The sequence below is a fragment of the Phodopus roborovskii genome, unplaced genomic scaffold (genome assembly GCF_943737965.1).
Source record: "Phodopus roborovskii unplaced genomic scaffold, PHOROB, whole genome shotgun sequence".
Taxonomy (NCBI): domain Eukaryota; kingdom Metazoa; phylum Chordata; class Mammalia; order Rodentia; family Cricetidae; genus Phodopus; species Phodopus roborovskii.
The window spans coordinates 49729553-49742998 of record NW_026126511.1 but is presented as its reverse complement, the minus strand read 5'-3'; the positions used below and the strand labels follow the sequence as shown (position 1 = coordinate 49742998).

General features: G+C 41.2%; 1 protein-coding gene across 1 annotated transcript in view; it reads right to left on the bottom strand.

Moving 5' to 3' along the window:
• The window catches only part of Blk (BLK proto-oncogene, Src family tyrosine kinase), a 44064-nt gene that overhangs the window by 17909 nt on the left and 12709 nt on the right, over positions 1-13446 (bottom strand). The window lies entirely within an intron of this gene.

Sequence of the window (13446 nt, the reverse complement as noted above, 5' to 3'; positions counted from 1 at the left end):
TTATTGATGGGGTAAGGATGCAGATTTGAAAAAAAAATAGTAAGAAAATGAAGATGTGAAGGGAAAAAAATCCAGAAAATTTTAAGACTGTGTATGTGTGGCTGTTAATGCAAAGCAATGCTTCACAGAAGATATTTCTAGAATGTTAATAGTGTTTACTTCAGGTGGTAAGGCTTTGTATGACTTTTGTTTTCTCTCATATAATTTCCTATATTCTCTGAGCACTTCTATAGTGTCTATAAGTGTCTGCTCTTGCAGAAGAAAAAGAGTTAACACCTTAATAATTTGCCTAGCAAAAGTGGCACTTAGGGCCTGAGAAAGAATAGTTTTTGAATAGAAAGCAAGTGGCTGGATCTCAAGCCTTGCCATCTCTCAGGCTCAATGACAAGTCAATGGGCACCAGGTTCTAGAACTTTCTCTGCACTTGCCCCTGTTCCGATGACCACATTGTTGCTTTCCTCCATCTAGTCAGCCACCAAATCTGAACTTTCTAGGACAACGTGTCCACTTAACCAGCAAAATTGAATATTTAAAAGACCTTGACAGGAAGTCCAGCGCATGACCCACTACTTACATTCCATGGACAGCTGACTTTCCAGAGCTTCAGGGAATACACAGGATCTCAATGAAGACTAACTACATACTAGTCAGAAGGCTGTGTGACAACTTTCTTTGTGACTGGGTTCGGGCTAACCCTGCAGTTTCAGGGTGGTTGGAGACAGGAAGTGTGTAAGTCCACCCAGGCAGAGAGAGCACATGTAATCCTCGTGTTTCAGGAGTTGACTTCATCCAGGGAATGGCCTCCCTTCCAAGAAAAGATGAGAGGAGGGTGTGAGTCTATACAGGTGTGTGTGTGTGTGTGTGTGTGTGTGTGTGTGTGTGTGTGTGTGTGTATCCTTTGTGGGTTACCCAAAAGAGGACAGGAGACTTTTTTGCTTAGAAACTTACTTGACCCCCATGCAGACACACAAGAGCCAGGAGGTCGCTGCTTGCCCCTGGGGAGCAAAGCCTGAAACCCAGCTTCAGCCCAACGGGATGTGGTGAAGGCAACAGTTAAAATCAGAGAACACACCCCTTATTTACACCTGTGGTGTGTCATGGTTGAAAAGCATTCAACACCTCCAGTTTTGATGTTTGTGATAGCATCAGTGGCCTGGCTGCAATAGTCCTTGCATCTGAAGCAAGAGACCTAAGGAGGCTTTAAGAGGCATGGAAGGTGGCAGAACAGCATCTCTGACACTGTGGCTGCCCACACAGGAAACAGTGGACAGGTGACCCTGCCAGGACAGTTCAAGTTCAGGTCCCAGTTTTCTCCTCTGCAAGGGACACCACCTGCCTACAAAACTCTCAAAGTCACTTCTTTCTCCCCGTTATTCCAGCAACAGTGGCCAGGGGTTGAGTGACCAGAGCTCACAACAGCCTGCCCACTGGCTTTGTGAACATGGGCAAACCATTCCAATTCTCTGGGTCTATCTCCTTGTTGATGGATACATATGAGTTCATTGCTTGTACCGCAGACAAAGCCTTCTGAAGAATGTGTGCTCAAATGTGGCTGAGAAAGTTAAATAATTGACCTCTCATCTGGGACAGGGTCCAAGAGCTCTCTTTCAGCAGAATTACACGGAAGAACGAAGTTCTCAATTCTATCTGGTCCATTTGGCTTGTTTCAGCAATCTATTTCCAGCTGGTCACAAATATATTTTAATTATGCTTTCCTGTGACAGTTGGTTATGTCTACTTGTGTAAAATAAGGGGAAAGGGCACCACAACTATTGAAACAATTGTGTGAATACTGCTGCCTGGGCAAGAGCAGTTAGTTGTTCTGACACTGCTGGCTATGGGCTAAGCAGCAGCAGCACCAGGTCGGTGTGGCTGCTCCAGTCTAGGCTCAGGGCCCAGAAGATGGTTGGGCAAATTTATGCATAAAGAGCAGATACGTAGGTTTAAAATTAAAGGCCAACAACGTATATGTATATACAATTAACAAATGCTGTCCGGTGAATCCCTACCCCCAGCAAGATGAAGACAAGGAAGAAACACCAAAGAAACATTTTGTTCTTGTTTTGTTTCTTTTATGTTTTGGATTAACACAAATGATGGCCTGTTTTCAGATGCAGATGAGCTGGTGAAAGGCCTGTGGGAGTCATGGTTCTTTCCCTCCTGGGGCTTTGCAATTTCCAAGGTGGTGCTGAGACTTATTGGATTGTCTGTCTTTTCTTTGGGGGCCAAAGATTGGTATAAAAAACCTGAAGGTTTGGTAGTGGATTGGAAGATGGTGGCCAGTGGGAGCCCCTTAGATCCAGCAAAGCACAGACAAACAAATATATTTTTTAGAGAGCTGAACACTTCTGATAGTTCCAAGTCATCTCCCATCAAGGGATTAACCATATGTACTGGTTAATTTTATGTCAACTTGACACAAGCTAAAGTCATCTGAAAGGAGGGAACCTCAATTAAGAAAATGCCTCCATGAGATTAGGCTGTAGGCAAGCCTGCAGGGCATTTTCTTGTTTAGCGGTTGATGGGGAAGGCCCAGCCCATTAAGGGTGGTGCCACCTCCAGGAGGGTGGTCCTGGGTTCTATAAGAGAGCAGGCTGAGCAAGCCATGGGGAGCAAGCAGGTAAGCAGCACCCCTCCATGGTCTCTGCATCAGGTTCCTGCCCTGTTTGAGTTCCTGTCCTGACTTCCCTATGATTAAAAATGATGGAGAAGTATAAATGGAATAAACCCTTTCCTCCCCAACTTGCTTTTTGGCCATGGTGTTTCATCACAACAATAGAAACCCTAACTAAGACACTGTACCTGACCCTGCTTAGCTCCCAAGTAGTTTATTTTTCCAACATGAGCCATGGGGCTTGATAGCAACGTGTGGTTTTTTACCATCTGGCTGTGTGAGTGAAGACCTCTGGGCATGTGTGACTTCCTATAAAGGGACGACATTACACATGACTGAGGCACCCTGTTGCCGTTTCAATTTTATAAAACCCAAATCATTTCTGCTGTGGAAATCCTCCCACCCCACCCCCCTACTGTGGTAAATCTGCTAGAGAAGATTTTCTGATGATAAACAGTTTGAGGGTTCTGAGCAGAACTTTAGGAGGGAAGCTGACCTTCTCATGAGGCTGCTCGGAATACAAGACATGCCTATGTATGCATCACCTATGTGTCACTCTGAAGCCTTGGAGAAGCCCAACACACATTTCATGATTATATGCATAAATAAAATTCCTTTATTTGAATCAAAATTCGTCTTGGAGGGAAATCACATGCAAATTTGTATTTTAAAAACCCCCCATTAGTGATCATGGAAACATGTTTGTGATCTGTTCTTGTACCAACATAGCTTCCTGTTTATCTTGCATTAACCACACAAGGGTCATAATCTACTCCTCAGTATTTAGTTTTTTTGTAGCTTTTAACAATTCAATGAAATGTTAAACCTCAAGCTCATTCTTAATGGAGCTCATTCTTTGTATGGTGAAGGATTCTGGGATCCCAACAGTCTGCCTCAAAAATGGGATTGGGCTCCAGGATTTGCATTTTAAGATCAGCTATCCGACTGACCTTACTTCACATAGATGATCATATTTCCCTTTGCTTCCAGAGTATGCATTTTAATAGGGACGGGTAGACTGGCAACCCTTTGAGTTAGCCGCAAACAATGCCAATTGTCCTCTATCAGTGAAATGCCTCTTTTCTGTCTTCTGAACAAATATTTCTTACATAGTGCTGTGCTTCCTGCATAGTTTGTTGACAGGGGAAACAATCTCCCTTTCTGTACTCACTCTGTGGTACTTTCCTGCTTGCAGAATGTTTTCCCTCATACCTCTCCTCTTACCCTTCTCGGCTGCTCACCTTTCTCTGTAATCACCATGAAAAGGACTGAAAAAACAAGATAGATACAGACGATATGGATGGAGTTTGAATCTGTGATCTGGAGCATAAATCAAAAAGAAATCAAGCAAAAACTAATCTAGAAGACCAGACAGGCAGCAATGGTGTCTACGCTCACCAGTCTGATTCAACATTGTCTGAGAGTGCTCGCAATCAGACAAGAAAGGAAAAGAAAGATCGTCTTTATTCATGGGCAATTTGGTTCTCTGTTTAAAGAAATCTCAGAGAATAACCCAAGAATTTTAATATCTGGAGAGATGGCTCAATGGATGAAAGCATTTACCAAGATGAACTGACTCAGTAACAAGAACATGATGGAAGGAGAGAACAGACTCTTGCAAGTTGTCCCCTGACTCCCACATGAGTGCTATGGTACCTGTGTGTGTGTGTGAACGCGCACATGTGTGCACTTGTGCATGTATACACATTAAATAAATGTCAGTAAACAAATACATAGATGTAAAAGTCTAAAAAATTCTCCTGAATCTAATACATATGTATTTTCTTATGTACTTGCAATGAACAATCTAAATTGAAATTACAAAAGAGCGCTCTCTACATTAACACCAAAATATTGATGTGAGTATAAATCTAATGAAATGTGCACTGGTGTATATGAAGGAATCTGCACATCTCTGACAACACATCTAAGGACGGGAGCTCTATTCAGTTCACGACTACCAAGGATCAATCTCTAACTATGGCTTCTTGAGCACAGATGGAGTGCAACAAGGATCCCAGCCAGCAAGTTATTTTGTGTCTGTTAACAAGGTGATCCTCAAATTTCTCTAGAGAGACTGGATCAGAAGAGCCAACATTACCTAAAGGAAAAGAAACAAGTTGAAGGCCCATCCTATCTCAAGACCCAAAGTGGCATTATGAAGAATGGACCCCCAGGCCTGTGAACAGCATTGAGAGTCTTACAAATACAGTCTGCTGCTTTTTGACAAATGACCAAGGAAATTCACCAGACCAAAGGGTGTTCTCTTTAGTAGATGTGTGGGAGCATTTATACCACATGACAAAGGGAAAAAAACTCACTGCACATGGACAGAGAACATCTCTTACAAAAGTAACTTAAACCAGGCCATGAAACTAATTATAAAATGCAAAACTATAAAACTTCTAGAAGACAACATGGGAGAAATTAGGGGACCTTATGTTTGGTAATATCTTTAAAATGTTTTAAATTACATTTATTATTTATGTTGGCTGTATGTGTGTGTGTGTGTGTGTGTGTGTGTCTGTGTGTGTGCATGTACTTGTGTATGTACATATGTACCTATGTGCATGTGAACATGTGCACATCTGTGTGTTTGTATGTATGCATGTGCATGCATATGCCTGTGTGTGTGTGAGTGTACATGTGTGTATGAATGCATGTGCCTCTATGTGTGTTCTGTATATGTGCACGCACCCAAGGCATATGTGTGGAGGTCAGAGGACAACCTGTGGGAGTCAGTTCTCTCCTTCCACTATGTGGATCCCAGGGGTAGAACTCAGACCATCAGTGAGCACTTTTACCTACTGAGCCACCTCTACTGGCTTGTTAATGTCTGTTTAAAAGCAAGTTTTTAAAATTAGAATGTTTAGTGTACAAAATAGTGAGTTTCACTGTGGCATCTTCATTCATGCATATCACGTTCTTATATTTACCTCCCACTGACATTGCCTATTTATTTGTTTATCTTATTCGTGGTGAGACAGGCTCTTATGAAACTCAATCAGGAGTAGAACTCCTGACTGTCTTGCCTCCACTTCTCAAGTTCTGGGATTTACAATCATGTGCTGTACAATCTTGCTTAGCGACGTCATTTTAGATGGAACACTGACAGCACAATCCATAAAATAAGAAATATGGTGTTGGACTTCCAGTTATCAAAGAGAAATGAAAGACAATGACTACAGAGAGCCTTGCACAAGAGCAGTCATAGCAGCATTATGCATGTTAGCTTTCAGTGAAAACAGCAAGGCTATCCATTAACCATAAATGGATAAAAGTTTTAGGTGTAATGAGCACTGACATCTCCAAAAACATAGTGAGTCTTAAGAGCATTATGCTGTGAGACAGAGTCTGAATATACAAAAAAATACTATATTCTCCTCCATGTATGAAGTACTGGATGTGGAAGATCCGTGGATGGGGGCAGTGAGAGGGACTGAGTGGAAAAGAGCTAAGGGAAACTTCTGGGGGTGATGGAAGCATTATGTGGGGGAAGGTTCCACAGTGTGTTCATCTTTACATCTTTGTTTTATTTATTTATTTTTTTGGAGACAGAATCTCACTCAGTATCCCAATATCCTAGGCAACAACTCTCCTGCCTTAGCCTTCTAAGTCCTGGGATTATAGACGTGAGCTCACATGCCTGACTAAGGAGTTTATTTTTCACTAGAAGTCATAACTGTACACCTAAGTGTGCTCATTTGTCTCCATGAAGACATCCAAAATCATACCAAAAAGCTAGGGGCAGTTTTCCTTGTATACATGCACCCAGAAGAAAAAGAAAATTGCAAAGAGATATAGCAAGAAAGATTGGGAGTGTGTGTGCAGGACTGGGACCGGGACAGTGTGAGATGGGAGGGATACTGGCAGTGGAGTGAATCCTGAATACAGAAAGGGAAACAAAAGATGCTTTATTAGCGCTCAACACTTGGGCGATTGCCCATCAGATGGCAAATGTTACTGATCCTGCATCATGAAGCCTTTGTGTGTGTCTAACTATTCTACTTGATAGCATAAAAGCATTACTGAGTCATATTATTGTAATAGTTGTTTTCCAGTTTATTTTAGTAGTAATTTACTGAGGAGGCAAAAAGCTAATAAGAGCACAGAACATAACGTGAGTGTTGTAAGACCTCATATTTATGTATATTGAATTTATTAACATAAGAAATTACATTATAAATATTATACTAAACATATAATAACAGCATAGTTAAAAATAAGATGAGCAGCTCAAAATGTAAACCGTGGAGGCAGATGGGATTGGAATTTGATAAGTTAAGGCATCAGCATTTAAATGTGTTACTTTAAACCATAAAATCAATCCCCGAGTATAAGCAGTAACTGATGAAAATGGAAGAATCCAGAAGGGAGAGCTTGGGTGATGTCAGGCATGTAAAGAGACAGCAGGACAGAGGCCTCCATGCCTTTCTGGATGGCTACCACTAAGGCGTTGAAATTCACACTGATTTGTTTATTCTGTGTGTGTTCAAGTATAGGATTATAGAGGCCAAAGGATTTACCCTCCCTGTCATTCCTAAGGAGCTACCCACTTTGGGTGGAGTGGGTCCACTTACCAATCAGGCAAGGATGACTGGCCAGCAAGCCCCAGGGACCCACCTGCCTGTCTTCCCAGGCCTAGGATTAAAAGCATTGCCACACCTAACTGATTTGCATGGTTCTGGGGATCAAACTCAGCTCCTCATGTTTACACAGCATTTCATGGACTAAGCAATTTTTACAGACTAAGCAATCTCCCCAGCCCCTCAGACCCACCGCAGTTCCAATAGTAGCAAAAGCGCGTTTAAAAACACATGTATCATGGATTGCTTCAGAGAGGGAACCCTAAAGGGTGGCTGGGAGGCACATTTTTAATTTTCAGCTGACATCTTTGGGGCTATCCAAAATGTTAAAAACAAGCAAACAAACAAACCATATTCATGGATAGCATATACAATCACAACATGTAGCTAAGTAACAAATGCACAGGTAAAAATTAGCAAGTAAGAGAGATGTGAATTAGAAAGGTAAAACATCCAGAATATACTACTGTTAAGCAAACTGAATTCCCAGGTGGTGTTTATTACACAATGGGGATGTGTAAAAGGAAAAAAAGAGGGCAGTCTGAAGATGTAAATGAAAATATACGGAAATCTACAGAGTAAAATCAAACTGCTAACATAGGAAGATTTCAGGCCTCTGCCAGGGCTGTTAAACCCTGCGTAAACACCTTTTACAGAGAGAAGCAAAACAAAGAAAAACAGGTAATCACTCAATTTTTAAAACAGAGTGTGTGTTCTGAACCAAATCTAAGAAAGTCAGAGGGACAGGAGGGAGGGAGGTGACTGCCTGCCCCTGGCTAGTTCCATCTTGCAGAATGAGACCTATTATGAATCAAATCAATGTCCTTTCTCTTTTACACAGTGATTTGTTTTTACCACAGGAAATTCAGAAAATAACATGGGAGATAAAAATTATCCCCAACACCGTCTTTCAGAGACAGCCATTGTGAATACGCCGGCATGTAATTTTCCAAGACCATTTTATTTTAAAAAGCAAAAATAGGATCATTATCTACATCCTGTTTTGCGACCTGCTTTTGAAAGAACACATCACAGTTGTCTTTCCCTGCTGCTATCTGCTTTGTCTTCCCTAGTGCTCATTGTCTATCAAGCGTCTTATTAGAACTTCTATTGCTCACCAGCTTACTTCGATGCCTTTTGCACTTCAGACATCTATTAAAACATCCTGGATCAAGGTCATAATTATAACTAAATCCTTGCACTGATTTTTGTCAAGGTTAAATACCCATGTGTGGAATTTCAGGGGCACAAGCATCATGTCCTCCAACAAGTCACCAGCTGGCCCCTAGCGGCAGTGTAGGGGCTTGAATCCCTCTGCTTGACTTCTGCTCACACTGTGTCCTTCACAAGTTTGTTTATTAAAAAGTATTTTTTACCTTTCAATTTCACTTTTTTTGTTAAGCTGGTAATATATGCAGAAAATCTGAAAATCTGGGGATTATACACATTAAAAACAAACAAACAAACAAACAAACAAACAAAAAACCCTACCCCAGCAGCAGACCAGGGAGGGATGTGGCTCCTGTGATATTCTTGTCTAGCTGTGGTGGTTCTTGTCTAGTGGTGGTGGTTCTTGTCTAGCAAAGCCTTGAGTTCCACTGCCATCACCACACAAAGCCAATAGTTCAGGCTCATGATCCTGTCAGTTGGAAGGTCAGTCAGGATAATCAGAAATTCAAAGCCATCCTCTGCTACATTCAGAGTCTAAGGTCAACTTGAGCTACATGAAACCTAGTCTCAAAAACCAGAAGTAACCCCCCCAAAACCCTAAAACTGAGATCACAGTAAATAAAAATAGCTATACCAATGGAAAACTGTTATAAATAGTTACCATAACATTACCAGGGCTTTTACAGAGACAAGCATACTTATAATAATTTGGTTATTTCCATGAACACTACACTGTGAATTGTATTTACAAGTAAATGTAATTTATTTATATTTAAGTAATTAAAAGTTAGGTAACTAGATAAAATATAATCTATAAGTAAGTAAATATAGCTTTGACAGATTAATAACTGCCACTCTACATATTTACCATTAATTCATATAACCACTACTGGCCAAATAAGTTATTTTCAATTTTTTAGTAATTATAAATATAGCTACTTTAAACAAACTTGTAAAATATATATTGACTTTTTTGTGCATTTAGGAGAATTGCAATTACAATAAATTGGTTATGTGTGTGTGTGTGTGTGTGTGTGTGTGTGTGTGTGTGTGTGTGTGTGATATATACCATGGTCTGTGTGTGGAGGTCAGAGGACACCTTGTAGGAGTTGGATCTCTGCTTTTACCATGTGGGTCCCAGGGATCAAACTCAGATCATGCTTGTCAACAAGCTCCTTTACCCATTTGTCATCTTATCTGACCTTGTGAATTTTCAAAGCTCTGAATCTGTAAATTAGGCACATTTTTTTAAGTTTCTGATCTGTGATGGTGAGACTGATTTATACTCTCAGCACTGAAGAAAAAGTTTTTTTTCACTCCCTCATCAATGGAAAAAAAATAAAGGTGGGAGGAAGCCAGCCTTGCTTACTTGATAAATGAAAAGTGATAAATAAAACAACTGTAAGTTATATCTATTAAAAATATATTATATTTATTAACCATAGCTTCTTATGCTATGGTTTGGTCTCCTCATAATATGCCAGAGATTTTTATATAGGACACATATACTTAATGTACACATCATTGTGTCTTATGTTGTAAACATTTTCTCAGTTTTGTTTTTGTACTTTCCCTTTGTTCGTGGTCCACTACACAGAGGCTTATTATTGTGTCTACTCAGTTTATTGATCTTATACAGAAACACATAAGTGTTGAAACTGGCTCACCATTAATGGTAAATCTAAAAGGTTTTAATTTCATTTGTTATTATTGTGTATGAGCAGGCATTTGGAGATCTGAGGACGACTTTGTGGAGTTGGTTCTCTCCCTTTACTATGTGGGTCCTGAATTCAGGGTGCTGGGCCTGCAGTGCAAGCATCTCTACCTGCTGGTTCCTCTCACAGGCCACAGAGATTTTAATTAGGATAACTATAGCACAGAGGTGAGCCTTCTCCCCACAGCCTTCAAAAGCCAACTGGGTTTTCTATCAGTATTCCAATAGAAACTTTGCAAGATGTTTCTAAAACTTGCTGGATGAGAAAAGTGCTCAAGAATAGAAAAATAAATTAATTAATTAAAAAAAAAACAGAAAATAAAACATAAGATGGCAAAGAAGCCATAGTAAAAGCTGCTGTGACTATGAAATGACAAAGGAGCACACATGTACATACAGGGAGAGACATGGACAGACAGACATACACACACACACACACACAGACATACACATGCACCACACACACAGAAGCACACTAGACACCAGGCAGACACTGTAGATCGCCAGAAAGAAAGCCACTCGGCGGATAGTGCTGTGACATCTGATTTTTTCCATCAAAATGTGAAACTCTTCTTTCCCCTCATGATGGTGCCTTAGTAGCAAATCTACATTGATGAAAGATTTAACAATTAAAAGCAGACTCAAAACTGTTAGAGGGGAGAATAGGAAGCTAAATAAAGATAATTATTGAATTAGAAAGTCAAGTGTTACATAAGAAAAGTTTTAAATACCCCATCTTTCATGACCACACATATTCTCAAGTCAGTTCCTGGAGGCCTCACGTTCCCTGCACAGAACCACACACAGAAACTACCCCTCCACAGAAACCACGCAACTCCTTCTTACCGGTACTTCAATCCTTATTCTTTCTAATTTGTTTTTAAAAGTAATTTAAGAATAATTTTTAGAAAAATTCTGCATTAATTATATTAGCATTACATTTATGATCATACATTTTTTGAAGAAGTGGCACAATTTGAATATTTATTTATGTGTATATGTCGTGTACATGTGCACACATACCCCAGCACATATGTGTGATCTGTGGGTGTCCATTCTCTCCTTCCATCATGTGGGGTTCAGGGATTGAACTCTGGTAATCAGGCTTGACCACAATTGCCTTTACTCAGTGAGCCATCTTCCTGGCCCAACCTTTCTCTGGGTCACAAGAACCCTGTGCAGGATGTCTCTGCAATCATTTCTCCTTTTGACTTGTTGATGACACAAATTAAAGGGCTTCTCTTTTTCATTATGGGGTGGATCCTGGTGTATGTGTTTGTGTTTGTGTGTGTGTGTGTGTGTGTGTGTGTGCTTGCACACTGGAGTGTGCATGTGTGTACACATAGACACTAATAACAAATACCAAGAAATATTCCCTTCTAAATCAATAGGGTAAGTTATATAGACCCTCTCCCTGTCTCTCAATTTTACATAGGTCCTTACTATGTAGGACACAATGGCTTCAAACTCACAATCCATCTGTCTCAACTTTCTGAGTGCTGGGATTACAGGCATGACCTCCCCATGCCTGGTTTGATAGTTAATTTCTTATACACAACTCAAAATTTCATATGAAACAATATGCACTTAGTACAAAGAAGAATGCTAACACCGGAAATTATACAGAAAAACATCACAATGATTTTAATATCCAGAGGCAGCCTCTTGATTAGTTGAACTTCACTTATTCTTCTTTGGGGAAATGAGCAAGTTTTTAAATGGAATATGGATTAAACAGAGTCTGAGACAGGAGAGCCCATGTCCTGACATTACAGTTTGCAAGGTTTGCAAACTATAGCCCGTTTTCCAGTGTCCTTATCTCTCAAGTCTCCTTCACTGCCTGGTAAAGTGGAGGAGACAATGATTACAGTTCACAGTGTCCCACAGGAGACTACCTGATGGAGCTGAGTCTGACACAGCCTCTGCCTGAGCACTGACTGACACTTCGCCCGTGAGACTTTTTTTTAATAATTCAATATTTTATCATAAGCTTCTTTCTTAACTTTCAGACTTGAGCATGCTTTTACAACTCACCTTACTATGCATGTGTATATGTGTATGAGTATTTGTGTGTGTGAACTTAGCTTCATCTGACACATGCATGTGAGTTGGTTATTATATCTTCCGGTACTTCAGGATTTCTAGGTTCTCAGAAGGAAAACCAGTTTGGACCATTTTTGAAAACTGTTTCAGGATCCCTGACCCAAGCCACCAAATTGTTTGCTAGAAAGGCTGTGATGGCGCCAGCTGCCTCCTATGATGGCAGCATGGTCTCTACTACCCAGGATCATCCTGGAGATGCTCTGATCCCCAGGAGGATCTCATCATCTTCAACAAGTGCTTTCCAGATCCGGGATGCAGGTGAGTGCTGGGGCCACAGAGAGCTCATGTTCAGAATTACACAGGAGGAGAGCTAAGAGAAGACAGTAGCAAACAAACAAATCGTTGAGCAGGAATTTCCAGCAGAGGCCAGTGCTGTGAACAAAGTTTATCAATCATACCAGAGGGGCTGGACTGTTCAGATAAAACCTCCTCCAAGGTTGGGTGAAAGTCATTATGCTTGGGTATGAATGGCAAGGAGGTATTGCTGGGGGAGGGGGTAACAAAAAGCAAAGCCAGAGTGTGCTCAGCATCACCCAGGAGGATAAAGTAATACACTGGAATGCAAAGATACAGGGATGGCAAAGGAAACAGGCACAAGCCTAGCAGGAGCTGGGATTCCTTGCTAATACCGGGACAACCCACTGCGTTCTTTTAAGAGCCAACTTACCTTTTGCAAAGATCACTGCAGCTGCTGTGTGGAGAAGAGATTAGGGATGAGAGATGAAGGCAGGGGTTCTAGGCAGGAGGAGAAGCAAGAGGCTGGGACATGGGTGCTGTCAGCAGATATGAGGGCATGGATGGAAACAGTGAGATGCCACGGACATCTACAATGTGTAATGACCTTCATTGGAGGGGTCTGCAGCGGGAAGAGCCACCTCAACCCTTCCAAAGAAGATTAGGATCTATGCTCAGAAGCAGAGTCCCATCTCCAGCAAGCATCTAACACCCCAACCACATTATGTAAACTCATGAAAGCAAATGTCCGTGGGGGCAGCTCATATACAAGCCATGTCTGAAGTGCAATTGAGGCAACATCTGATCCCTGCAGGAGAGTAAGCTTAAAGAATCTGTGCCTCGTGGATAAAGGTGGCTAGTGCCCCTGTGAGACTGGACTGAGCACTGAGGTCACCTGGGACCCAGGGCCCAATTCTATGCTGGATTTATGCAGCGATGGTTGTTGCCTGAGTAGTCCCTCCTGCCAGCTTCAGTTTCTGCATCTGCTGAGGAAGCCTTAGGGTGCTTCATTCATTCCTCCATGC